The 23,978-nt window shown below is 32.0% G+C and overlaps 1 protein-coding gene across 1 annotated transcript in view; it reads right to left on the reverse strand.

Moving 5' to 3' along the window:
- The window catches only part of LOC131846389 (DE-cadherin), a 251,292-nt gene that overhangs the window by 167,320 nt on the left and 59,994 nt on the right, over window positions 1–23,978 (reverse strand). The gene's annotated exons all lie outside the window — the stretch shown is intronic.

Below are 23,978 nucleotides of genomic sequence, written 5' to 3' on the forward strand. Positions count from 1 at the left end.
GAAAGGGAAGCTAGCGTTTCCTGTTTAATTACGGGATTTAGATTTACAGGAGGAGAAACAAATGACAGGTTGATCTCATTAAGATTGGGAAAGTTGACACCACACTGACGCTTCCCGATGCCGATAGTACGCAAGTAATTCCAGAGCCTACCGGGAGGGCAGTTTTCAATATTGGAGTGGATATGCCTGCGCCTAGCCTGCCGACACAACTTATTGCACCTATTACGTAAGGTAATATAGCTCTGGCGATCACTGTCGGTAGAACTACGGCGCAACCTGATTTTGGCTCTATCCCGTCTGTTCATGAGAGCTTTCAGATCCATCGTTAGCCACGGGGCAGGACTATGTTTAAGGCGCACTTGTTGTACAGGAGCATGCTTGTCATAAATACTTAGAATCAAGTGTTCAAATGCAGCCACTTTAGAGTCGACATCGCTTGCTGTGAAGATCAGTCTGCAAGACGAAGATCGTTCTGCAAGGCCTCAATGTTTACAGCATCGAAATTGCGACGCAAAACGACCCTATGACGGCGTTTAGGAGTACGGAGTTTAAAGGATGCGTAAATAAGATCATGACTCGAGAAAGCGACAGCACAAAACTGACCATGGGATTAAACTAGGTCAGGAGAAGTTGTAATAATAAGATCAAGCATGGAGGGTGTGCCGTTGTGTGGAAAGTGAGTAGGAATGACAGGGAGTAAAGTAAGATTAAGAGAGTGGAGTAGAGATAGCAGCATTTTCGAACGGCAGTCATTTTTGATGAGGCATGTGTTGAAATCACCCATAATAATAAGATGATCAAAATTGGATCTAAGTTCTGAAATAATGTTATCAAAAGAATCAAAATAATTGACATGTAAGGATGGGCTATAGTAAACACCCAACAGAACTTTAGTGTGATGTAAAGAAATTTTGATAAATAAATGTTCCGGGCCATTAAGATTAGGAGAAGACTGAGACACCACTTCATAAGGAATATCCCAGCGAAGGAAAATAGCCACGCCACCACCTCCAACCATTCTTGAAACATCTCCCCGCTGCATGACGCAGGTTCGATCGTTTCTTATTAGGTTATAGCCTGGAAGGGCATAGAGAGAAGAGGGTAATGATGGTTCATGGAAGGATTCCGAGATTAGAATTGCGTGAACATGATTTGAAGTGAAAGTACATAAAAGGTCTGTGTAATGCGCAGGAACGCTTTATGCATTAATATGAACCACGTTAAAGTTTGTTCCAAGCGAAGAGAATTTCAGATTAAGATTACCTTCCAAGGAAGGCATATCCGGGAAATCATCCTCTGCGCTGGAAAAACTGTGTATTGAGGAAGAGAGAGAGAAATATTCGTTATCCGATTCGCTATTTAGTGTATGTGACATGACTACAAATATACATATAAAACTAATAAATATATACAAAAACAAAATATATCAAATTATACAACTAATATAATAAATTCCGCATCAGTCCACTCGCCGGCAGCTGAATAAAGTTAAAAAGGCGAAACCGATCATACATGTATGGATATGAAGAGCATGAATATAAGAAAAAAGTAAAAAAAAAATCCAATCTAACTACCTACTACAATAGCAGTTGTGCAGTGACAAACACTACTAGAATATGAAAGTAAAAATACTAATATTGAAGAATTAAAATTAAGTGCTCATAAGTGACGATTAGTTTTAATAAAATAGTTAGTATGCTTCCAAGATCGTAAAATTATGTATAGATTATTTAAAGCTGATAAAACATTGTCACTTGTCATTACGGTAAAATAAGATGTAAACAAATTATGACGGCTACAAAAATTAACTCACCAAGTATATAAACCACATACAAAGAAAATTAACATTACAATTACCCGCAAGTGTGAAAACGCTGCTCAAAAACTTTTTTAAGATGTAGAAAACTACAAATATATAAGTTACGGCGTCTACAATTGAGCATTCAAATAAAAATAATAATTATGAAATATGAAAAACAGTGCCAACAGGTGTTATTTACCACCATGTATTGGCTTGCCCTGGGCACGGGATCTAGATTGAGGTGGCTTGTTCCCAATTCGTGTATATGAGGCACTCGCAAACTTGGTCTTCGCTCCGTGGCTTCCTGTGATTGACTCCGTCTCACCAAAAAGAGCTTTAATAGAACTGAATTCCTCCATTGTAGTGATCTTCTTGCGTGAGCCATCAGGGCACACCACTATGACTTTGCCATTTCCAGTCCAGCAGCCTTTGATTCCTAGGGTCTTGCGAGCCTCCAAGAACACAGCATGTCGTGTACTTGTTAAAAATTCTGATAGCGTCAAACCACTGTCACGAAGACACTTTTTAGCGGACCAAACTTGAGAACGGTCAGAATTGTTATTAAACCGCACAAGGATTGGTCGGGGTTTGTCTTGTACCTTCTTGCCTAGACGCATGCAGCTACCAAATGATGCCGAAGATATAGTGTTCAGCTGAAGTTTGTGCTTACATAAACTTTGGAGGTATTCTGAGATATTCTCATCATCTGCCTCGGCTACACCATGAAGCAATAAGATATTAGATCTGGATCTCATTTCAGAATCGTCAAGAGTCATCATGACAAGTTCCATCTGAGCCTTTAAACTGGACACGGTTTTCCAAATAAGACTTTTAAAAATGTGAAACTCACTTGACAATGATGCAATATCAGTTGATGAGCTGCGGGCATTCAAATCATCTTCAAATGATGCTAGTTTGGTGGAAACCAGCTGAGTGAGGTCGTCCATATTCTTGCGAAGTAGTAGTAGGTGAACCATAGTGAAAAGTGATTGTTACTTTTAGAGAATTATAAAGTGAAAATGTGGGTGAAAGAAATATAGCTGCCGGTGTGAACTAATAAACTACTTCATGTGAGTTAATAAATTAATTAATTATAATGTAGAAATTAATTAAAAACAAATAAAATAGGGAGGAGCAAAATTGAATGTGTTGTCACTTTACTACCCACCAAAAGAAAAAAAAAAAATAAAGAAGTATGGTAAGAAAATTAATATATGTTTTCTCATAGGAAATATATTTCTTATTTTGTAAATCATGTAATTGATGAATAACTTTATTTAAGTAGGTACTTACGTCTTAAAAAATGACCATTGTACGTAACGACCCAATCCATTTGATATATACTATATCACTATAGTCCCTAATGGATTGGCTTAATAATGATATTATTATCATTAATGTTATTCTATATTATTATATAGTATTATAAATAAGTAAGTAACAGGATAAATCATATTACATAATCATAAAACTGTAACTTTCACAAAGGAAACAAAGTGAAATATTGAACGTGTTTTATTCCATCAAAAACACAAAAAGACAATTACTTTTAACTAAATTAAAATTCAATACGGGTACAAATCCGCAGTAATACAAAATAAAAAATACTGAATAAATAAGTTTGTTTAAAAAACAAATGAAATGAACATTTTTCATATACACATATATCTGTACATTAGTTTCTGAATGTTTGTTTACATCTTCAAGAGACTTAACGGATCGTCATTGAATTTGATATAAAGTTAGACAATATTAAGAGGTCAGATATAGGCTACCGTCTATCACATAAAAGCGGAACAGGTCAAAAAATCAGTTCTGTACTTGATATTTTTAACAAGCAAAAATTTGTAAGTCAATTTTTAAGAATTAATTAGTTAATAATCTTAATTGCTTACTACAAATCAGCGTTGTAAACTAAATCACACACTTAAGTACTAATAAAATGCAGTAGTTCAAAATTTATATATATATATTTCAGGAAGATCTACTTAAAGTTACATCAAGATAGAATTTAAAAAAATGTGATTGTGAGTTTATTCTGTTTAGTATAAAGCGCGTCATCTACTCTGTTAAAATCGTCAAAATTTTAATAAAATAAAATATAAAGTTTTAACGTTGAGAAATATATTTTCTTATAAGGAAGACAAGAACAAAACACTCGTTTATCAAAACTCCACAGAATACGCAAATTAAATTCCGTTGTACTTGCGAATTGTTATGAAGTTATTCTATACCTACAAGCTCAAGTTCTACTTAATATGAGAAGTATCTGCAACGAATTGTATAAGTATGTAGCAAAATGTGCATACCGCACATGCTACATTTTCTAGCAAAGTAAAGCTATGATCACACAGAAGTAGTACAAATACTTTCGAAGATTTTATCTTAAAATTTTTGTTTATTTAAGGACAACCAACAAGACCTACTTTTTCATCAATACTTTCAAGGGATAATTATAAATGGGCAAACGTGTCTAGCTGACACTTTGTTATTATTGACGACCTCGGTGGTCCAGCGGTCTAGTACACCGCTTTACGACCGATGGTCGCGGGTTCGATTCCTCGCACGGCACAAACATTTGTATTCATGAGTATGATTGTTTGTATCGGTCTGGGTGTTTTCTATATATAATATGTATGTATTTACAAAAAAAAAATAACTATGTATTTGTATCAGTTATCTAGTACCCATAACACAAGCTTTAGCTAGCTTAACTTGGGTCTAGATGGCGCTGTGTGAATTGTCCTAAGATTATTATTATTATTATTATTATTAAAGTTATTTTATTAAAATTTTAAATGAAGACAAATTATAACATAGGCTATCGTTTTATAACAAAAAAAAAGCTGTCACGGGAGCTGGTAAGTTTACAAATTCCACATAACATTAATCATCGTATCTTAAAAATAATGATTCTTTGTAAGATGGAAAACCAGCTGACAAATCCACGGATATGATGTAATCATGAGACCCACGTGATATACCTCATACGTTGACATTCTGACTGTCACATGAGGACTAAGGTGTCATGTCTGTATACCCTACAATTTCTTTGCCATATCTTTTTGTCGTTATAAGATAATTGTTTATATAGAAACAATGAAGTAAAGAGACGTAGCCAGAAATGGTAAATTTGTTACTGAAAAAAGTTTATACATAATTTATGAAACGAAAAAGGGTATTCTATCGAATGAATATGGATTACGATGTAAAATAAATCGGAATGGAATATAGATTTTTAGTCATATAAATATTAATATTTATAAACTTCAATGGAAAAATTCATTTAGTAATTTTATTTCATATTCATGTGCTTATACGAGTATATAATTTGGTTTATATATTGTAGAATATCATAAAATAAAATATTTCCAATTGCTTAATGTTAAAAATATGTCCGTTCGATTGCCATCTCTTAGCTACGAAAAACTAAATCGTCACGAAATTTGGATTACAAATAAAAATTAAAATATTTGGGATCAATGAAATCGATTGAAAAATCACGACCAAATACATTTAATATAGAGTTAGGTTTAGTATACTGTTATAAATCCTGCAATTATAAACTAAGAAATATTATCGATATAAATATTTAAGTAATTAAGAATAATCTGAGCTACAAAATATAAATATACCTAATATACCTTGATATTACCATTAGGGTATAGGGTAAAAAATATCTTTTTACACATTACAGCTAGTTCTAGTCTTTAGGAACCAAGTTGAAAGACATTTCTTTTAAACGAGACTGCTGGTGGAACTGTTGGTAACAGCCCATTAAATAAATAATATTTAATAGAGGTAATTCAAATACATACCGACACTAAAGTTTTTCCATTATTATATAAGTAATGTTCAACCCTTTGACCTTTGTCCATGAAAATTTAGAAACCAATATTAAATATTAAAAACGTTATATGGTCGCTATGACGTACAATTCATATATTTATTGTTATTAGTAATACAATAATATAATAGTTATGCGTATTCTCTTATTTGTGGTTATACTTACTAACCACTTCAAGTCCCACTATATCCACAAAATGCGATTTTTCCATGTTGTTTAACATATGTATAAATATATGTATTTAGACGCATAAGTAATAACGAATTAGTATTTCTTAGTGCTAAAATTATGTAAATCATTAAAATTCTACTAACATTATAAATGGATAAAGTTGGTTAGTTCGGATGTTCAGGATCATTTCAGGTACTACTAATCCGAATTTAAAAATTATTTTTATAGCTAGTCCATTTTTCAAGGAAGATTAAAAACAATAGGATGCATAACATCACGCTACCAATAGAACCGAAATAACATTAAAAATATTCCAAAAAAGTGGAATATGTGTAAGTGGTAAACTTCCACTGTCGACTGTAGCTCTGGAGTTGTATACAATGTATATATATGCATGTAATTGTATGTATAAGGTATATACTGACAAGAACTTTTCCTAAGGAATATTTCCAATATATTAAAATAAATTTGAATATTGAAACGGCGTGGTAACCACTTAAAAGCTTCCAATGTAGTTGACCACCATCACCTTATTGTAGCTTGATATACCTATTACAAATAAATAATTAAGTCGATTTGATGTACATTTCGATTGCAGAAAGTCTTATCGATCCTGTCCAAATGAATTGTAACAAAGATATTCTGCAGTATAACATCATGAAACACCATCCAATTGAAAGCTTTTCCTCTTCAAAATAGGTTTTTAGAAATGGACAGAGAAATACCCAAACAGATATAAATTACTTTAAAGTATTACATTCCGTGCTCGATAACGCACCCTTTGCTTGTAACTTGAACGAAACTTACCAAAGTACTGACATTTGGTTGGATATGTCAAGTTATCTGATATAGGTCGACGGCAAACCGTTTACTAAGCCCAAAATCACTTGCCGTCGAGCGAAGTTGGTCTATAAGTTTCTGATAAGACGAATGTCACAACTCACAATGCGGCAAAGCATTGATATCTTAATATAACCATCGTAGACTTTATCAAAGCCTATAATTCATATTACTGAATATAAAATGAAACGTATTTTATTTCGTAGACTGTATTTTAACCAAACTATTGGGTTATAGATGGATAGAATAGTTAGTATAGGTCTATACTATTTAGACTATAACTAATCCTTTAGTATTAAAAATACGAAAAACGGAATTTAGGATTAAGGAAGGTATTGTGTCATATAAAATGTTATGTAATATAGGAGTTACAAAATATCATGTAGGTACACGGCAAAAGTGCCATTAATACATATTAAATAAATTAATAACATACTATACAAAATGTAACTAGAATAATAATAATTATCTTAGCTACCCTCACAGGATTAAGGATATAACGTAATACTTATATTGTACCATAAATAAATATTTTTCAATGTCAATATTTATGTGATCATTGTTTATGCCAATATTTAACTTTTTCGTACTAATTTTCAAATATAATTAATTATTTAATTTTCAAACATTTGCTGTAGTACAATCTAACAAGATAATTAGCGGTTGTGAAGTAATGTGTTAATGATTTTTATTTATACATATATGTATAAGACACTGACATTTTAGTCAAGAATAGTTTATAATCAGAACTAAATGCAAATGTACACATTGATTGCATACCCCTGACAATAGAACTACTGTAATTAATACATGAAATCCCTCCGGATTGTAATAATACGCAGTAAATTAAATATTATCGACAATAGCACAGCCCTAGGCAGAATTCAAAGCACGTGTGTTTATGGAGACGCAACGAGACCCTGTAATTGTTCGTAAAACGCCGAGGCAAATTATACCTGGCAAGAAGTATGGCACCGCGTACAATGTCGGAATTATTTCTATACAAATCGCAGGCTGAAGTTCGCAACGTTTATTCCCTAGATGCGACTTGAATTATATTAAAACAGCTACTGAAGTATCTGTTGTCTTTACTGAACTTAAAAAACATAGTTACATAATACAATGTTACAGTAGTGTTACCTCATTTTTAATTCAGCATTTAGAAGTAATACCATTGTTATTCGTTGAAAAGCGAAACTAATCTTGAAATACTTTGTATTATAACTTAAAAATATTCTTTATGTTAAGACTTTATAGATGTATTTTTTTAATAAGATACAAAAGTTGGATAATAGTTTATGTTTAAGTATCTCATTCTTATTTAATTATTTTTCTATACTCCACTGTAAAATTTCATAATGTTGCATTTTTTTGCAAAAGTTCTGATCTATATATTTATCAAATTACTCTTTTCAGGAAAGAATCCTAATTAGAATAAATAGTGATAATTGCATAGCAAGAAAAAAGGTTCTTGCTCCGTTTTCTCAACTGGTTTTGTTACATAGAATTAAAAATATAATTTTCTATTTACCTACTGAACTGTGTGTGTATATAACATTGGCCATGCAAGCAAGAAATAAGCAGTATTAAATATGTATAATGTGGGAAACTAGAAAAATTATTATCGTCTGTTCAACATTTCATGGGCCTAAGTTTTATCCTAGAGAGAGCACATTGTGATTTACAGTGGTGGGCAAAATAAAAAACGGGCACATATAAAAAATGTCTGTTCCAGCAAATCGTACAGATATTATATTTCCGTCGGCGGCCCAGTAGCATTTGTTACCCGCACACTACATATTGTATGTGGTTGAATAATAGCCCGCAACACACTTGGGGATGAATTTCATTATGCCTTTATGTTTGAGAGCGAGGATTTCTTTTGTGTCCGTTGTTTTATCGCGATTTTTTTTATTTGATTTAAAACTTAGACGCAAGGACGCGTGGGTTTCTTATAAACCTCTTTATTTTAATATAAAGTGGACTTATTTGCATGATTTGTTTTATTTCGACATCCGTGTTAATAATTGAAGACAGTTTATTGAAATTCGTTTATGAAGTAACGAATATATATCGTCAGGCAGGGGGAAAGCAGCTTGGAGCCTAGTGCACACACATTTATGTTGTTTGTTTTTCGTGAGTGACATATTGTGTGGGAGGAGGCATCAACTATATGTCCAAAATATAGACTAATTGAGAATAAGAGGTATGGCTTCCTCTCATTCTCAATTAGCTTATACTTTGGAAAAACTGCAGTTGATGTAACAAGCGAATGGTACCGAAACATGAATTACAAACTGATGTCCGGTATTATCAATCATGTTCACTATAATCAATTTCTCATCATGAACTGGACAAAAGAACAAAATATATATAATAAATACTAAACGAAGTCTCGAGTACAACGATATTCTCGTATCTAGTACTAGATACGAGAATATCGTACTAAGTACTGTAACTGAGAGAGTACGTCTGTATAACTGAGAAAGTGTATCTGTCTGTTTATTACCATTTTATGGCCAAACTGCTGAACAGAATTTAATGAAATTCGATATAGAGACAGATTGATCACAAGGATGGATATTTACTATATTTTATTTAAAAAAACAATCTGAGAAAGGGTAAAAAAAGTTCCGATCACGCACATGACAAATTCAGAAACAGTTATTACAATCACACTAAACAAAAGCTCCCGTACAATTATGTCCGTAATCTATTAGTTGTAAACGGCCTGTCCTCCTCGGATGAAACAGCACAAAAGGCTTACTGCAAGTCACGGTTTCGGGTACATTACTCATTTGTACGTGGTCCGATGTCATGTTTCCGTGAGGGACCACTTACACTACAGTTCCATGGTTATTTATACAAACAATCGTTTAGATGTACTTGAAGCACGCCCGCAGTTAAGAGAATTCATAATACTTGTCTCTGTCTTGCTCTTGTGCGGTAAAGTCGTGAGCATATAGGAATATCATTGTTATTATTTTAATCTTTTACTACCAAAACATTGCATTTTGACAGCCTCGGTGGTCTAGCGTGTAGCTGTGCCTGCGGTTCCAGTACATTCGATGGGTCGCAAGGAGTACGATTGTTAGTATCTACTACAACTATGTATGCATTTACAACTTAAAGTATCTCTGACGGTTGGGTACCAACCGATAACACAAGTTCTGCTTATTTTAGAGACTAGATGGCTCTGTGTAGATTGTCTAGGGTCATTATTATTAACTCCGGAACCAAGTGAGGCAGGAGAGGTTATTTAGTCATTTATATGCATATAAATAAACAATGAATGCCACAGTGATATCAGGAAGCAGCGCTGTAATATGCTTATTTGCATGTAATTTTTAATAAAACAGACGTAACAATTATACTGAAAATATTATTAAATTCCGATATAATTTGTAAGTATTGAGTACAAAAACGAGACATGTAGATAATGCAATATACAATACCACTGTATATGTTCCACAACATAAAAGACAGAAGCCTTACCATGCCAGAAACATTCCATCAGTTTATAATAATATGTTTACTGTATCTACTAGATCGGAATTTATAAAAATATGTAACATAAATAGGAATACTACTTCCTTCTAATATTATAAATGCGGAAGTCTGTAAAGATGTTTGGATTGGTGGATATCTGTTACCCAATCACTTTAAAGTTGTTGAAGGGATTTGAACCAAAAACAGAGGTGGTCTATGTGGAAAGCAGTAGTTCCTGAGTTTAGTTTAATCTCATATCAAAATCCGCTCTCAATATTATTAGTTGACTAATATAGGATTAATGTTAAGTCCGGAATTGCTGCATTGATTTAAAAAATTCTTTCACTGTTTAAAATATGCATCATTCCAGAGTAATATAGGTTCCATATTTATATAACCGGACAAACGCTTTTAGGCATACATAGTTATATGCTATATATATATATATATATATCACACTACATGCTCCTAATCAAATTCTTGTACTAAATGTAATCTGATTTGTATGCTAATAAATAAAATAGGGTGGTTACTAGCCCTAAATAAGTTGGCGAGCCCGCGAGATTAAACAAAATCTAACAAAAACCGGGGAATGCAAATAGTGTACGCTGTATACAATTCAAGACAATAAAAATATTTTTGTATAATATTACGGGTATGTACCTCAGTTTTATTTATTGCTCTTCCAACAGCTATAAATAGTAACTTCATGAGGTTTTTTACAGTTATGGCGTGCAGTTTCTAAAGAAGCCATTAAACGAAGACCTGTACAAGCTAAACAACAACAATAATCAAACGAGAATTATATTGTAATGCCACATTATATATAAAAATGTACTAAATTTATATCAATATTATATATTATGCTTTATCTTCTGTATATTATTATGAGCCCTTGTATACACAATATCCTGACTGACTGATTTATCAACGCACAGTGTATATAAAACATGACAACTTAGTCCTCGGAAATGGAAACGCGTGAGTATATACGCCTGGGTATCCAGCGGTTTTACTTGATAATCACATTGTTATGACGTCTCTTTTATATTAGTGCCCCGCCAACAATATTTCTTTGCACCAGTCTTGGTTAACTGGTAGTCAAATCCGCTATATGTACGTTTTATTTATCTGCATTGAAGTTAATAAATAACATGATGTTTGTATTGCTGATTATGTAAATAGACAACGATTAACACTTTCCAAAAGGCGGGCTGTCAGCTTGTTTGCCATTCAAATTACTTAAAAAAATTACATTTAATAAACCATTAAGTACTTGAAGTACACATTAAGATGTGAAAAAAAGTTTTATTATTCAATTTAATTGAGAATCTGGAGTAACTGATACCCTTTGCCTGTATATTTTCCATTATTTAAACTAAAGCGTTACATTGTTTGCTTTAAAGATTATAGTAGCTCTTCAGACCGTAACAGTACGAACCTACAAAGCACGCATTGCTATTTCACAGCGGAAACAGATAAGACGGTGGTGAACTCAGGCGTATCACACAAAACTCTACCTACCCACCTGTCATTATATTTGTATTACGACGCAGACCGTTTGAACATTTTTTACTTTATCCATAAAATATCTACAAAATAAACTAATTGCCAAACCTAAATAAAAAAAAAAATAAGAAGTTAACTAAACGTATCCAACGTAAAAGTGAATTAATATATGTTGTAAAATGTAGACACATATGTCCCCATTTAAAGTTACATATTAATATAAATCAATCCGTAACTTCAATTACACCTTTGGGAAAATAAAGTTAGAATTTAACGAATAAAAAGTTTGATCTACAAATCAAACGGATATAGATTTTAATGCATTTCGTGATTCCATTGTAACGTAAATATGAATTTTCTTTTAATAAAGCCTTTAGAAATTTAAGTAGATAAAGGGGGATTGAAAAATGTATCATTCAAAGTCGAACCCGTATTTCCGGGTCGAAGTTTCAACCTTTATTATAAGAGTTCTATTCTTTGAAGTAGACATTTAAATCCTGTTAAAGAAGTTTTATGAGCCACTTCTTTAAAATTTAATTAATATTTAAAATGGAATTAAAAAAATATTGTAGTAGTGTCTACATACATTTTCACGGTTTAATTATACTAAATATTAACGTAACCTCGAATACATGACGATTTGTCTAAGTATTTTTAATTTTCAAGAATGCAATTTCATGAAACATACTCAAGATTTTTTAAAAATAAAATAATGCTCATGTTCTTCATTAAAACTATACTTATACTGTTTTTTTTATTCCAAATTCATTACGAAAAAAAAACTAATTTTTCCTCATATATCCCGTGCCATTAATACAGTTAATCTTAACACTATTAACTATATTAATGATGTATACTAAATACGAAAGTAAAAATAATATTCAAGATTCTCTATAGACTCAAATATATAAATCATAGTAATATATTTTTTCAGATCTTCGTAAGAGTTCGCAAAATGTTGGTTGTATGCTTTCTTATAAAACAGGGCCATTGTTTATAGATGGACTAGCACTTGACATTATTATAGTTTTACCTTCCGATATTGAACATGTTAAATCCAAAAGTGTCTTTAATCTACTAAGTTTAAAGGTTATATTTCAATAAATATATCAAACCCGTTACGTCTATATTAGTTGGACGTACACGTGCGTTCCTCCGCCCCATGACGTTCCGGCCGCCTGTTTGTCACGACTTCGAAAGTACATAAAAACGTTTATCCACGCTTTAAAAGCTTCCTCGACTGATATCATCGACATGACGTTTATTAATGATGGCAACACACAGATTAAAAACATTTCAACGTTTAAATGTACTACTACTCTACAATGCGACAAACACGATATGTCCAAAATTATAAATTGTACTACTTAACACGGTTAATGTTGGTGCTTACACTAACATGCGTGGTAATTATATATTTTTCACTGTGGGAATTGAAATTAGTGTGGTACAAATTATAAACATCGTTCATCATATGAAGTTATTTCAATTAACGTGCTAAATATAAGTTCAATGTTTTAATTAATAAAAACTAACGACTGAAATCCCAAGTGGTGTAATCAGAGGCATTATCAACTAGTACCATTGTTTGTATGACGTTAAAAATAACTTTACCGTATTTGGCCGAGTATTTATTATTAATAAAATATTGCAGAATTATTATAAGATTTATTTTCAAATATGCAGCCAATAGACTAATTAGCTACAAGAGAAATTACCAAATTTCTGAGTCCAAGAGATATACACGGCATAAAAGTAGCAGTGACAATTCATCTTTTAAAATTAAGTAATATTTAGCAATTCAGTAATCAAGATTAATAATAAATTACTTTATAATGTCAAAAAGTTATGAAAAGGTACTTGCCTTTAAATTCTTTATTATGTAACTGGAATGGCAAATAAGCTGACGGTCCACCCGAATGTTAAGTGGTAATCATCTCCTGTTTTCATGAACAGCATTACAGGCATCATGTTATTATGTGATGCCCGTGATACATCGCATGCGTTGCCATTCTGGAAGATTGGGATGTTATGCCTCCTATCCTGCAATTTCACTGTCATATATCATCCTTCATCCTAAATACAGCTTATAAAGAAATGAGAATATACGTCAGTTAATAAATACCGACAAAGTGACAAAATAAAACACACATTTTCATAACTTACGCACAATTTTCCCAAATACCATAATCAGCTTTGTTATGCAGATATAAACAATCTTCAGACAAGCTGAGTTTATTTTAGTCGACCGGGATCTTTGTGACACCGTTCACAAGGAACGTTGTATATACATGTGTGTATATAATATATCATACACAATCTGGGCGCTCCAAAATAAGGAACTTAAGAATTATTTTGATTTATGATATGGCAAATTTTAGACTACAGAATATTTGTTTCAATACAATACAATATATACACTCATTCATAGGGTCATTTTACGACTTTGTGTTTGTATGTATAACGTGGAATGATACAAATAGTACATTTTAAGTGAAGCTTAATAAAAATTACTATAATACATTAGTTAAAATCGCAACCAATCCGTTATGTCATTTCATTGTTTGCACTATACGAACATACAATGAGACAAAAATTAGAGCAACGTTGATAAAGACACAATTTTTTTTCATATATCTTCTATTGCATTGTACAGACAGCAGTAAGTGACATTACATAAATATATACATTTAAACATATACAAAATATTAAAAGGTGATGACGATTTCTAAATATTGTAGTTTTTAAATTGCATATACAATGAACTATTGTGTATTGTATTTCATTCAATAATTTAAATGGATGTCACAGTATACTGTAATAATTAAAATAGTTTCATAGGAGGTTTTGTTAAATACGAAAAGACACGAATTCATTACTGAGAAAAAATAAGTACTATTAGGTTAAACATGGGATGCTATTAGGTAATCTTTAAATTAAATTTAAATTGGAATTAATAAGAGTGTATTTCTTGTATATATAATATACATATATAATGTATATAGGTATAGTGCAAATAAGAATCCTTGATTTAGATTGATTAAAGAATTACATATTTTCTTCAAAAGTGAAATATTTAAATTATATTATTTAGAGGTTTAGTCACCCCTCACATCCATACTTAGATATTGAATCCTAAACATTTGTACGGCTTTCACTCAGCATTACTAGGAGTTCACTGACGTCCACTATGATTCCATAACGGTGGAGTTGCAGCATAAGTCTTATTATAACCTTTTTTATATAATTTGATGCAATCGAGCTGACGTCCCACCTGATAGAAAGTGGCAACATAACGAGCACTAGAGACATCACAAAATACATCGTGATAACCGTTGTACCGGCAAAATTAGGAGGGACAGAAGTACCTACTTTGTACTCACACTCATGTACATATTGCCAAGTCCATATTAATACTAATATCATAAATGTTAAAGTATGTCTCTCTGTGAACTGGTTACTTTTTCACAACTACGTATATAAAGCTGCATGGTTTGAAAATACATTGTTTCGCGACTAGGCTAATATACTAAAAATGCAGAGGAAATCGTAAATAATAACCAGTCTAAATTTGACAATTTTTAAACACCTGCATTTCTGTGGACATTGTTGAAAATGAACGTAAAACACGAAGTTATATAAAAGTAGATAGGTAACTCAATATTGATGAACATTACATAAATCCATTACTTTTTCTATACGGACGAAGTTTCCTGTTCAACTTTAGATATTACCCTGAGGCAGCACGCCAATTCCAGCTCAACGTGTCTCAACTTTGAAAATCTACCGGACCGAACCCTCAAAAACAGTGGGTAACCCAATGAACTGTCATTTCTAATTTGAAATTAATTACAGACTAAACTGTCGCCGGCAGGTTGGTAGCGATATAATTACTTTTCTTAAGGGCTTCGTCATCACAGCGAAAACTGACACGAATAGACGATGGTTTTGCTTGGAAATGGATTAATAAAACTAGTTAGTCTTTCTTTTATCTGCTTGACAATTTTGCACTTATATTTTTTAAGGACATAATATAGTGAGAATTTATATATGGAGGAAGGGATTATAAAAAATTAATAATTGTGTTAACAATGTGGAATAATCGATATAAAAGTGTTAGCGTAAAAGTAGAGATGTAATGGAGAAAAACTACATAGTAAATTATGAGAGTAAAGGATGACAAATAAACATAATATAAAATAAAGAGTTAATGACACTCCGATAACGGTTTTGATGATTGCTTCTGTACAGACAGTTTAAAAATCTGTACAGAAGCAAACTGTCATTTAAGGCTGTATGAAAGTCATAGAATATCTCTGAATTCCTTCCAAATAAACTGATATTTTATAGAAATGAGAAAAAAATAAGAAAATAATCTTTGACAGTTTTTTCAAAGTTTATTTTCTTATTGTCTATCGTTGTCAAAGTTAGAAACAAGTTCTGATGATTTTTATAAGCTAAATAAAATACAATGTAATAAAGGATATTTAGAAAACTGTCCTAACGACTACGGAACCTAAGTCTTAGTAAATCTGGATGACAGTTGAGGAACAAGTACATTCGGTTAGATATACGTCACGCAACGTTATATGGATTTTATTTCGACCATATGAGTACGAACCTCTAAAAATAACGGTATTCCTCCAGAATTGTAATAAACCACGTAATTATTTTAATACAGCCAATTAATTATGTTCCTAAGATTTATCGTAATAATTAAACAAGAAAAAAGTTTCCAACAAATCCACCATCCATTTCATACCTAAAACATAAACACCAAGCTTTATTTATTTGGCAACGTTTAATGAAGGGTTGAGACAAGGAAAAAGTTAGTATTTATTAAAACCCCTCCTAACCAGTACTGGCCAGAAGTTTATAACCGTAATGAACCCTAAAAAAGTCAAATAACTTTCTCCCAAATTTAATAGACGTTAAGCAACCTTTCCCGTAGTGTGTAACCGTAATTTTTATGACTTATTTTTAGGGTACCGTGCCTATACTTCTTTATTTGCTCTATAAGCATTTTTATGAGTCATCACCCACGTAGCGGTACTATATTTGGCTGACAGATATGAACCATCATAATGTTGTTATTTTACATCTAGTCTCATCCAGCGACTTCGCTTATGAGGTAGTTCTTTGTCAATTTTGGTTGACTTAGTAGAAGTTAGCCACAATAACCAAAATGTTTGGTATTCACGTTGCTACCAACAGCATATTTGTTATGGAATTTTTATACATAGAATTTTAAATATTTCATGTAGATTTTTACAAATATTATCAAGTTTTCGCTATTAGTTGTGGGGATCTGACAGGTATGCGTTAACGACCATTTATATTGATTTCTTAACCAGGTAATAAAGATTAACTGGAATGCCCTTCGCCTGCTTCTAATAGTATCTAGATGTATACAAAATTTAATAAAAGACAGATCAGTCATAGCGCTAAAAACACTTTTATTACTAAACATAATAATGTATCGGTACGGCACAATAAATAAATTAAAGTACCTATATTAAAAATGTAAAAAAATAACCGAATTAATGTCACATCACATTCATCCCCTTCTTACATACTCATATTTACCAAGCGAACTGAGTTTCAATTTTAGAAATCCAGTTAATGGATAGTCTTATATTCCATGAAAACAAAATGGCCGTCACACCAAAATCACAATTAGTGGGAGAATTCGATTCCCTAATTGAGCGACAACCGAGTCATGGTTTAGCGAGTTGCCTGCTTCCTGTTTCCCTCGGTAGGGGGCGCGGCGCCTCAGCTGTTATAAATTCGTTTTGGTTGAAAACCGATGGGAGTTGTAACGAATTTGTCTTCTTTAATAAATGGACATTGAGGTACGTAATACGTAGACTTAATTAAATTTTTTAATAGTAGTTTTTGTTATAGCTGTAACGATTCTTATAGCAACAGACACATCAAGTTGTGCTTGTAAAAACATACGTTATGACTTTTGCTTTAATACTGTAAATAGTTAGGTACGTTTTAAAAGTTAATAATTTGATATTTAGACTAATTTCACATGCCGATTCCAGTACATTAGAATACACACAGTAATAGTTATTAAAATTGATCAAATGATCTCTTAAATCTGTTTGAAAGTTTGATCTCTTCAAAAAAGTTCGCAACATTTTTTGGAAGTCGCCGTATTTTAATTATACAATAACACTACTTGACCCACGAAATTCCGCTTGCGTCACATTTTCCATTATTAATTGCAGCTCCGCTTTCATTGGTTGTAGCGTGATGTTTTATAGCCTATAGGTATCCTCGATAAATGGGCTATTGAAGAATAAAATAATTTCCAAATTCGAATCATTGGTACCAGTGATTACCCCAAACATCCAAACTCAAAAACTTTTACCTTCTTATAATATTGGTAGGTATATATTAAACGACGACTATCGTATAACTTAGGAAGTAAAGGGTATTTATGTAGTTTTGATGAATATGGTAGCCTCCGTCACAAAATGACAATATATGATGGGCCAACTTAGTTACAAAACTGAGAAACTGCAGCACAGTAACGTTCCATCGTAAACTTTAATATTTTTAACGGTCCACATTTTTTACCGAATATCCCAACTTTTTATGAATATCACTAACTTTTTATGAATATCACCTGCAATAAAATTCACACCACTAGCGGCAGACGACAATTTGTCGTTCACAAAACCGTTACTTTGTATAAAAAATATCTTGCTCGCTACACAGAAAATGGCCCAACTATTTAGCAGTTAAGTTACTCAATCAGTAACTATCATTATATGTCTGGAAAGATAAGGTATGACAATAAGAGTCTGACAACCACCTGATTCAATCAGGTGGTTGTCAGACTCATGTCAAAAAAACGTTTCACAAATACATAAAAAACAAAATCATAAAATAATAGGTTATGACGTTTGGACATTTAAATACAATCTCTCATACCATTGTCAGTTCAGAGGAGTAAGACGTTATACCACCCTGCTGTACATGTTTACTTCTATATATGTATGCTTTCAAACCTGACTATTGGAAAGGAAGTAAGACCTATATATCACTATGTGGAGATTTTGAAGTCGTGTGCGTGGACCAGTCTTGCTGCTAGCAATGAAAGTTGATATTACAAAGTCTGCTATATTCTAACTCTTACTTTCTTCTCGTAATTTAGATATGACATCATAATCTACATATGTGACAGTACTACATCAAATTTTATAGTAATATTTGCTCAAATTTTATACGTCGTTAGCTATGACTATTAACCGAAAGCGTAGGAAAACGTATAATATTGTTTATGAGATATTATGTCAATAATCTAAATGACACAATCGCAATAACGCAACAATAAAATATATACAGTAATTTAAACCATTACTATGATTGCAATAAAAAATAATAGGATTTTTTTTTATTTTAGACATGTTTGAACAATACAATATATAATGAATTTACACGGTACATTCATATAGAACCTTAAAAAAACTAATAGTCATACTCAGAATATAAAAGTTTTCTAGTGGGAGTAGTTCGAACCCGCTATATTACTAGTCATCAAGTAAATAAAAAGAATATACCAATCAGCTACCACGTTCAATCCCGTGAACTGTTTCCATCAGCTCGATTCGTATTCCAATTACATAAAACAACAGAAGCTGTAAATCTAAGTAAATCAATCCATAATTTGATCTGCCCATACAATCCTTGCAGAGCTAAAATCATAAGCCTCTGTAGTCGGGTAAAAAATATATGTCCGCGTTATCGTGTATGACCGTGACACCATGCGGGCTTCGTCTCCATTGTGTAACGATTTTATACAATTATTATGAATAAACAGAGGTTTGGGCGTAACAATAGAATTCAATTACCTTGCCCTGGTGCCTAAATTTATGGCGCAAGGTACAATAGCCCTGCGGCGCTCTATTACCGTGCACAAGAATATCTTCGAAGAAAAACTATACCTGAATTATGCTATTCTAATATTATAAGGACTTACGATCTGACCTGGAGATTTACCAACGGTCACTTGAAGATAATGAAGCTTCTAAAATCAATCAAAGTATTACTATTAGGCCCAAAAAATATGAATAAGGCACAAGTAAGGCAAAAATCTAATATCATTTAAATTCTTAGAATCCATTATGGCTTCAAGAAGTCAAATAATATTAAATTGACTTTATTAGTTAATGTATAATAATCCTGGTAATGTGTAACTTATTAGTTCAAAATTAATAAATAATTTTAATGATTATTCTTATTGCATTCAAGGTAATCATATCGCCAGACAACATTTTTGTCATTGAGACCTATGGAAAACTTTTTAAGAATTAACAATTACAAATTGTTTCACAAAAAAACGCAGTCATGAGAAATTTTGTACGAAATCAAAGCAGAGGGAAAAGTATACCTCGTCAATTAAAAAAATAAGCAACAAATCGGTCAAGAGTTAGAGAAGACATGGGAGGTATGGGGAAAAAACACTGTCCTAAAATCGGACAATCGGTTATACAATATCGTGTTCTGTAAAGCAATGGAAACAATTTGTAAGCACAACCCGTTGAGACTACAAAGGTTGTCGAGCGGCCCCCGGTCGACGACCCCGACTGACCGTCGCCCGCGCAGCTCACATTCGCGTTTCACATTGACCATGCTTAAGGCCTTATTACACTATCAAACCCATTTCTAGTTCATGTTATAAGCACGTTTTATATATAGTTTATAACCTAGCCAGATATTTCATTGTAACCATCTAATATGTAGGTAATTCTAATAATAGTGCTAAAAGCCTCTAAATCCAATTGTAAAAAGCCAGTGCCAGCCAATGTCGCTTATATTCATGTTTACTACATACATGAATATATACTATTCATTAAGCGAAAAAAACGATTTAAAATCAGATTCAACTGTCATAAAAAGTATTTGATAATATGATGAATTTTCAAGTAGTTTATATTTTTTTTTAGTGAAAGTTATTTAGTTTCGTGAACATTTCTACTAGGTACTAATCCTTTAGATATAAATCTAAAGCCTTAAAAAAGTAAGACAAGTTAGCAAAGAGACTGGTAATGGAACTAGAAATTACCATTAACAGTAGACACTGCCTGGACCCCTATAATGAGTCTAAACATATGTATCTAAATGTATACCTATAAGTTTCTAGGAACGTATACAACACGTGCCATTTGTAAGTCAACGGCCGGTTAAATCAAACATATATTTGCTTTACATGTACAATTCTATAATATGATTCTAGGAAATTCATGCGTTTTTTTCTAACTATTCCAATGCTGTTGACCGAAGTTGGACTTTACAGCTTCACCGCGTAAAAATAGGGGAGAGGCTCTCCAAGCCCGCTGCAGTACTTGATGGTTAAGTCTTTAGTCGGATTTCAAACCCCCAGTATTGACCGGGGGTTTGAATTTCGAGCCTCGGAACAAGTCGTCACCATATTGATCCCCATTGGAATAGCACAGGGGGGCCGATTTGAAATAATTCACTTATTGTGAATCCATCAGAACCATTTTTAATACCTAATTATTAAAAATGGTATTATCTGTATATAATGGTATTATCTTTAAATTTGAAAACTGTAGAACTACTCATTGTTGATCCCATGATATTTTAGGTTGACGAATTTTTTAAATCGATTAAATATTTTGGAGTATTACAAAAATAAAATCAGATAATTCCAATGCCTAAATCTGACAGAGAGGCAATTCAAATATTATATTAAACAATTTTTGTGTAAGAAAGCCTATTACAGGATAGACGAATTCATAGACGACAACATATCAAGTAAATAATTAGTTTATTAGCATACAACGTTATAATTTGTTTATCTCATTGCTTTCTTGATTCAATTATTTTAGAAATATGAAAGCGTAGCGGTTTTTGTACATGCATTCTTATGTGAAATGTGAATATATAAATTAGATGGCAATTGGAGTAGCTATGACGTGGTCTGGTGTTTTGAGTAGTCATGCTCACTAAAATGTCCAGACTTGTGGCGGCGTGGTGGGCCGGGTCATTGGGTTCCCTAAAATATGGTCGAGCGCAGTGGTGGCTGGCTCATCCGTCATACTTGTGAACGGGTGCTGTTTGTGTGGACCGGTCTGCTCTAATCACTATGACTTATTTTCTCTTATTAATTGTTTAACCAGTTGTTGTATATTGAATGTTTTTTCTATTTTATTATTTCATTGAATTAGTGCTAATCGGTGGTTTGTATTCACACACTTAAACTTAAATTGTAAGTAAGAATAAATTATTTAAAAGAGCAACACACAAGTTTCTTGCTTGTTCTTCTTGTGATGAGACAGCATTCCGAATGAGCGGTAGATTAAAAAAAAATGTTATGATTATTCAAAAGTGCTTCAATGTAAGTTTATTTGAATAAATGATTTTCTATTCTATTCTATTCTGCCTAATATTATTATACTATAAATTAATATCAGTATTAATACAGAGTTACTCTTGAATGGAAAGATAACATATTTAAAGAACAAATTTTTGCATCATTTACATTTTATAGACAAACATACAAATACTAAACTCCTATTCTACAATGCATTTTATATTACTAAAGAACTATTCATTATCATCTGATTTTCTTATGCTCTGTCATTTAGAGTCGGCACAACATGTTTTTCTCTACCATCCACAGTCATCTTTTTCACTACCTTGACTGTCATATCGTTTTTACACTCCATCCCTCTCTTTCTCAGCTCGGCCTTATTTTGCCTATGAGGGCATCTTAACTAAAGGACTTTATAATCTTAAAATAAATTAAAAGAAGTATTTTTTATTATTCCAGGATGTGCATTATAAATTCTAAGCTTTACCCCGTAATAAGTCGACTTTGTACGGATCCCCTTTAATCCGACCTTGTATTTTAACTGTTCAGTGCATTTATCAAGACATAGCGGAACAAATTACTATCGCTCTCACATTACAGCAGAAATAACAAGTAAATATTAATAAAAGAGATTCTACAAATGTATACTTAGTATACTTAAGTCAGAAGTACTATAGAATTTCCTAAAGGAATATAAAGGTAACATTAGATTTTTTGTTTCTCATGAATAAATAATAATAAATAATAAATATATTTTTATGATACGAATGTTGACAATCATAAAAATATATTTAGAGAGCTCATCTTACTCCAATCTAAATAGAGCTTGTATATCTAGTATTTGTGATCAGTTTTTATTCATGTATTATGATAAATTTCACTTAAATTTATCTGCCTGCCTATTATCTGTTTTATTTTAATCTGTTGGTACCAAAGTAGCTGGCTCTACTTGCACAAAATAACATAACATAAACAATACAAATCTTTGTATTGTGTGAGGATTGAACACAAAAGCCATAAAGTATGTGGTGTGCTAAATCGCTACTAGACTAGGGTACCTTTAGTCACTCAGAAACATAGCATAGAAGAAACACTTCATACGACGCAGTTTCATACATCTGTTACAGTTCTATAAGAGAAATATTTGATTATATTTAGATATAAGCAACACTTACAACTTAGGAAGCATAATATAGGCTCCATATAACAAATTAATTGCCCAGTGCAACTTTAAGGGCTACATATTAAGTGTCTGTGTCACTTAAGAGAGAGTTGAGAATACAGGCATCAATATGCTTGTTTGCCATCATAGTAGTCATCATCATAGTATCATAAATAAATAGGCATCAATATTTTTCTGTTTCACATAAATGTGTTTTTGTTTCACAAAAATTTTATGTCACAAAACCTTTCTCATTAAATGGACAATCCAACACTAAAAGAATTTTCAAACACAAACCAACACTTCCGAAGATTAGCGCGTTCAACCAAATAAACTTTTCAGCTTCATAACATTACGATTCATTTCAATATAAACCTTTTTATACCAATAATAACACGATCTGATATATTTCGTATACCCGTTAATTATCACAGATATTTCCAATTTATTTAATGCACCGAAATTATTAATTTATCATATAAAATTTTGTTTAATTTCATTAATTACAGATTACTTGTTTGTTATAACGTCTATATTGTTTGATGTCGACAAACAGGAAGGTTCTTATCCTTACAGCTGGCGAATAGACGTTGATCCCAAAGCCATTAGAAGTTAACATTTATTTTGTAATACGAAAAATATAATACTAAATATAACGAAAAAAAATTACACACAAGTACCTATTCATAAATACACACAGCTTACGGCAAAATATTCGAATATGCGGAAAAAATCTTAATGTTAAAATTAACCCTTAAAGCCACGAGTACAACAGCGAAACATTTACCGTGACTTTGAGGCTGTAGCA

The sequence above is a fragment of the Achroia grisella genome, unplaced genomic scaffold, assembly GCF_030625045.1.
Source record: "Achroia grisella isolate CSIRO2021 unplaced genomic scaffold, CSIRO_AGI_Agris_v1 utg511, whole genome shotgun sequence".
In the NCBI taxonomy this organism is placed as follows: domain Eukaryota; kingdom Metazoa; phylum Arthropoda; class Insecta; order Lepidoptera; family Pyralidae; genus Achroia; species Achroia grisella.